At 44.1% G+C, this 6,429-nt stretch overlaps 2 long non-coding RNA genes across 2 annotated transcripts in view; one reads left to right on the top strand and one right to left on the bottom strand.

Moving 5' to 3' along the window:
* Nucleotides 1–361: 361 nt before the first annotated feature.
* On the bottom strand, nt 362–3,692 carry LOC139026808 (uncharacterized). The gene is made up of 2 exons (XR_011478744.1): nt 3,009–3,692; nt 362–1,982 (listed from the first exon to the last, which is right to left on the bottom strand). It is a non-coding gene; the product is annotated as an uncharacterized lncRNA (long non-coding RNA).
* Nucleotides 1,872–6,429, top strand: part of LOC139026810 (uncharacterized) — a 21,048-nt gene continuing 16,490 nt past the window's right edge. Inside the window, exons 1-2 of the long non-coding RNA XR_011478745.1 lie at nt 1,872–1,973; nt 2,659–2,921. This is a non-coding gene — a long non-coding RNA (uncharacterized lncRNA). The remainder of the gene's footprint in view (nt 1,974–2,658; nt 2,922–6,429) is intronic.

Genomic DNA, 6,429 nt, shown 5'->3' with positions numbered 1-6,429 from the left:
CAGAGTCAATGTGGAGGCTATATACAGGGGGTACCGGTACAGAGTCAATGTGGAGGCTATATACAGGGGGTACCGGTACAGAGTCAATGTGGAGGATATAAACAATCACAATACAGTAACTATGACTAAACAATCACAATAGAGTAACTATTGGTCACTATAATGTAATATATTCCAATATGAATTCCTTCTAGAATTGTGTCTGTTACTAATGATAAACCTGTAAACTGCACTCTTCCTCCCCATCTCTGTATTTTTCAGCTCCAGATGACAAAACCTACACAGTCCAAGGGTTGCAGGTCTGCCAACTTCCTTCCTGTCACACATTGTATTCAGACAAATATCCAATAAACCAAAGACATTGTTTTAACTGTCAATGTACTTTATTGCAGATGTTTTCCTCAAATAAAATGGAGCGTAAAATAAACCAGTTATTACAATTTATTTACATTGGGTCTAATGTGTGTGTGTGAGAGGGAGGCATGTGAAGGGTTAAAGTTGATTCTGGGGGTCTTCTAAAGACCCCCACCATTGATCATGTTGTTGTTCATTTGCTTACGTGCCATTGTACTTATGCTCACTGTATAGCTGAATATGGAGGCCTCTCTGTGTGTAGCTCTCTGCCAAAACCCGCAGCCCCGCATCTGTGAGAAGAGGTGAGAAAAGGGACTGAGGGTGACAGCGAGACACAGATAGACAGCGTCTGTGAGAAGAGGTGAGAAAAGGGACTGAGGGTGATAGAGACACAGATAGACAGCGTCTGTGAGAAGAGGTGAGAAAAGGGACTGAGGGTGACAGCGAGACACAGATAGACAGCGTCTGTGAGAAGAGGTGAGAAAAGGGACTGAGGGTGACAGCGAGACACAGAGAGACAGCGTCTGTTTTTCTCTGAAACAAGGGCAGATTTACATACTGCTGAGACAGATTCTCAGAAACCTTGTGTTGAGAATAACTTGTTCTTTTAGCTGCACATGCAGGGTTTGACACCATAAGGGGTGATCTATATAAGATCCTGTCTTTCTTTTGTTCACAACTCAGGAGAGACATCAGTTGTATGTTGATTTTTGACTTCTGTCTACGGCTGTATTCTAATTATAATATCTTAATTTTATAAATTCACATTTTAAGTATTCCTTATTTGTTAAGTAAATAACGGAGACAGAAAAGTGGAACCAACACGTTTGTCAACTCAGATAAAAAGCACACAGAATTTCCTCAAAACTGTAACATTAAGCCATCGTCTTTTATCAATATTATCATCCACCCTTGTGATTTGATAGATATGAAGAGTAATTATTGTAGATATTGAGAATGGAAATGAAAGGAGTAGATTTCTCCAATCCTCAAATAAAATGCAGCAAACATTAAATAAACAAGTAATTACAACGTATTTGCATTGTGGATAATGTGTGTTGTGTTTTATTTTCCTTGTCAGCCACCCCATCTCTGCTTGGTCAGTCTGGATAGGCCCAGTTGTCTTCTGGGTGAGGCTGTCAGCCACCCATCTCTGCTTGGTCAGTCTGGATAGGCCCAGTGTCTTCTGGGTGAGGCTGTCAGCCACCCATCTCTGCTTGGTCAGTCTGGATAGGCCCAGTGTCTTCTGGGTGAGGCTGTCAGCCACCCATCTCTGGCTTGGTCAGTCTTGATAGGCCCAGTGTCTTCTGGCGTGAGGCTGTCAGGCACCCATCTCTGCTTGGTCAGTCTGGATAGGCCCAGTGTCTTCTGGGGTGAGGCTGTCAGACAGATCTGATAGAGACACACTAAGTGACAGTAAGTATACAGGTAAACAACATGTCTGTGTACATCTGTTGGTGTGACTGAGCATATGCAGTATAATTCTTGAATGACCTGTATCCATCTGGGTCTCCTCAAAGTGTCTCCCTTCACGGCCAGTGTAGTAGGAACTGGTGCAGCCGGTAAATGGAAATACCACATAGCAGAGGACTGCTGTGACTGCAGCTGAACTGCTGGAGGTGGCAGATCTAAAAGAGAGAGGCACAATTGTCTGAACTGAACAATAATCCTAAACTAAACAAAGTGGAATGAGTGTAAGGCCTAGATCGCATCAGATCAAGTTTAACCGGTGATATCTGACACCACATAGCTGATGTTTTGGCCGTGTCAGAGGTGTAACTGTGTTGGATCTGTCCAATCAGTGAGCAGCAGCTCTTGATCAAAGTCACAAAACTACAGCCGTCCTACAAACATTACAAGTTCAGAAGGAGAACGTGTCATATTAGAAAATAATGACGCTCAAATTCTAATCATGAAACTAAATCATGAGGATTTATATCAGCCTAATGGAGGTGTAGATTACATCTCACATTCTAAATCATGAACTAAACTGCCCCCATATCAACCAACTACTAGCTGGTCACAAGGCTACGTTTATCATTTAGTAATGTTGTACTGTAGCCTACTGCACCCCATATCAACCAACTTACCAACTAGTAGTGACAAGGCTTATATTGTTGTCATTCAGTAATACTGTAACGTTACTGTACATCACATTATCCACCCAGCTAGGTAGTGTATAGCTTAGCTAGCTCCAAAGAAACAACTAATGATGACAACAGGCTTTTTAACAAAATATATATCTAGCTTGTATGATTGCATGTATAAAACAACTTTACAGATGATTAAAGTTTGAAAGCAAAGTTGACTTAACAGTATGCTGCTCTCTCGGGAACTAGAGCGAGGCATCCAGATAGAGGTTAGCTAGCGCCGTTAGCATTAGCTAGCTAGCAGCGCCAGCATGTTAGCTATGAAAGTATCCATCCAGCAACAATGTCGAGGTCAAAAACGAAAGGAACTATGTTAAGCCATGCTGACTTCGTAAGATAAGTCAACTCGGACTGAAATAATGAGCAGGCTGAACGTACATTTCTGTGACTAACTAGATAACTGTTGCTTTCATTCCTGTTACAGAGTTACGCCCTCCCCATGGAGAAGCGCCACTGTGTCAACATGTGGCCAGAATTATATTACATCCGGGTTGGTTTACAAACCCCACTGACAAGGCACCCGGACTGTTGTCCACGATACCGCCGACTTTTCCTCCGGCCACTGACGGGATGAGGGCTTTGCCGGGTGTCTGGAGTAAATCCTCCGTCCGACTTGTTGAAGAAGAAGAATTCCTCAGTACGGGGTGAGTAATCGCTGCCCTAATATCAAGAAGCTTTTCAGTCATAAGACATGGTGGCAGAAACATTATGTACAAAATACGTGAAAATAACGTGAAAAAACATACAGAATAGCACAATTGGTTACGGGATCGTAAACCGGAGGCCATCTCCTTCAGCCCCATTAGATAATCATAATTAGACATCCAACCCCTAGGGGGCAGCAGGAGACAGGTGTCTGGAGTACCAGCATGGTTTAATGGCTCTGGTGAAGTTTAACCTAAGCACTTGGGTAGTGGTGCACTTTATAGGAATAGGTTCCATTTTGGGGCCAATCTATGGGGAAATCGCAATTACATTTCCTTAATTACTCGAGTCCTCTCTCCTCGCCTCCTACTCAAAACCCAAAGGAGGAAAGGGAGGACACAAGGAATCAAGAAAATGAAATCTAACTAGCTGACAGGATGATGAAATACTGTACTAGGTCTGGTAATATGAGGGTGATCATGTTTCATACTCACACCAAACTACAGTGAAATCTGTAGGCTCCAGGTGGAACTTTCCCTTAGATACATGTAACCCTCTCTTCTGAGGACCTGAGTTCCTATCGTTTGACCTAGTATCTAGGTGTGTGGCAGTACTATTAGACTAGGTGGTCAAAAAGTAGTCAACATGTGAAGGTTAATGTGTGTAAACATAATGTAAATATAATGTCTGACCAATCGAAATACACATTTCAAAATTGTTTTGGTCACGTGGACTGGGAAATGTTCCGTAAAGCCTCAGACAATAACATCGATTTATACGCTGACTCGGTGAGTGAGTTTATTAGGAAGAGCATTGGAGATGTTGTACCCACTGTGACTATTAAAARCAACCCTAACCAGAAACCATTCGTGCAAAACTGAAAGCGCGAACCACCACATTCAACCATGGAAAGACGTTGGGGAATATGGATGAATATAGACAGTGTAGTTATTCCCTCCGCAAGGCAATCAAACAAGCGAAATGTCGGTATAGGGACAAAATGAAGTCGCAATTCAACAGCCCAGACACGAGARGTATGTGGCAGGGTCTACAGGCCATCACGGATTACAAAAAGAAAACRAGCCACGTCACAGACACCGACGTATTGCCACCAGACAAGGTAAACACCTTCTTTGCCCGCTTTGAGGATAATACAATGCCAKCGACYCGGCTCGCTACCAAGGACCCTCTCCTTCTCCATGGCCGACGTGAGTAAGACATTTAAACGTGTTAACCCTCGCAAGGCTGCTGGCCCAGACGGCATCCCTAGCCGCGTCCTCAGAGCATGCACAGACCAGCTGTCTGGGGAGTTTACGGACATATTCAATCTCTCCCTATCCCCTCCCTTCTCCCCACATGCTTCAAGATGGCCACCATTGTTCTTGTTCCCAAGAAAGCTAAGGTAACTGAACTAAATGACTATCGCCCCGTAGCACTCACTTCTGTCATCATGAAGTGCTTTGAGAAACTAGTTAAGGATCATATCACCTCCATCTTACCTGCCACCCTAGACCCACTTCAGTTTGCATATCGCCCCAACAGGTKCACAGACAATGCAATCGCCATSACACTGCACACTGCCCTATCCCATCTGGACAAGAGGAATACCTATGTAAGAATGCTGTTCATTGACTACAGCTCAGCATTCAACACCATAGTACCCTCCATGCTCATCATTAAGCTTAAGGCCCTGGTCTCAACCCCGCCCTGTGCAATTGGGTCCTGGACTTTCTGACAGGCTGCCCCCAGGTGGTGAAGGTAGGAAACAACATCTCCACTTCGCTGATCCTCAACACTGTGGCCCCACAAGGGTGCGTGCTCAGCCCCCTCCTGTACTCCCTGTTCACCCATGACTGCGTGGCCATGCACGCTTCCAACTCGATCATCAAGTTTGCAGACGACACAACAGTAGTGGGCCTGATTACCAACAACGACGAGACAGCCTACAGGGGAGAAGTGAGAGCACACGGCGTGTGGTGTCAGGAAAACAACCTTTCACTCAACGTCAACTAAACAAAGGAGATGATCGTGGACTTCAGGTCAGGCGAGAACAGCAGAGAGCACCTAACTATCCACATCGACTGGGACAGTAGCGGAGAGTTCTCCTCAGGCGAACACATCACGGAGACAAACTGAAATGGTCCACCCACACAGACAGCATGGTGAAGAAGGCGCAACACGCCTCTTCAACCTCAGGAGACTGAAGAAATTGGCTGTCACTAAAAACCCTAAATTATTAAGGTCACAATCAAGAGCATCAGCTGCGGGCTGTATCGACCGCCTGGTACGGCAACTGCAACCCCCTCAACACTAAGGCTCACCGAGGGTATTGCGGTCTGGCACAACCCATCATCGGGGGCAAACTACCTGCCCTCCAGGACACCTCCAGCACCGGATGTCACAGGAAGGATCAATAAAGATCACATCAAGTAACAACAACCACCGACGCCACTGCCATGTTCACCCCACATCATAGATGGCGAGGTCAGTACAGGTGCATCCAAGGGGGACCGACAAGACTGAAAAACAAGCTTCTATCTCAAAGGCCATCAGACTGTTAAACAGCGATCACTAACATAGAGAGGCTGCTGCCGACATACAGGCTCAAATCACTGGCCACTTAATAATGGAAATAATAAAGTATATTAGTCGTTTATATAGCCCCCTTGTAAGTGTTATTAATTAATTTATTAATAATGTTTTACATTAATAGGTCATTACATTTGACCCAATTAGCTATTCATTTATACGCTCTATACAGATCTATTGCATCTTGCCTATGCAGCACGCCACGGCTCATCTATATATTTATATGTACATATTCTTATTCCATCCTCTACATTTGTGTGTTAGGTAGTTGCTGTGTAAATTGTTAGATTACTTGTCAGATATTACTGCCTGTCGAACTAGAAGCACAAGCATTTCGCTACACTCGCATTAACATCTGCTAACCAGGTGTATGTGACCAATAAAATGTGATTTGATTGTAGTGCAGTGCCTCCACCTAATAAGTAAAGATATGTTATTTACGTAATTTCCGGACTATAAGCCGGCTACTTTTTTCCGCTATGGAACCTCGCGGTTTATACAATGACGCGGCTAATTTATGATTTTTTAAAATGTCACAAGATTCACGCAGCCAAAACACCGTCACAAAATGTGACGTAAATCGAGCCGCGCTCAAACTTCCCATCATTCTGATTAACGGTAGTCATTTTGTCACCCTCATCATGGCAAAGACACGAGAAATGCATATGATGCAACTTTCAATGTTTGAAGG

Source organism: Salvelinus sp. IW2-2015, unplaced genomic scaffold, assembly GCF_002910315.2.
Source record: "Salvelinus sp. IW2-2015 unplaced genomic scaffold, ASM291031v2 Un_scaffold5906, whole genome shotgun sequence".
Taxonomy (NCBI): domain Eukaryota; kingdom Metazoa; phylum Chordata; class Actinopteri; order Salmoniformes; family Salmonidae; genus Salvelinus; species Salvelinus sp. IW2-2015.
Note: the sequence above shows the minus strand (reverse complement) of the source record. Positions and strands in the feature narration are given on the sequence as shown.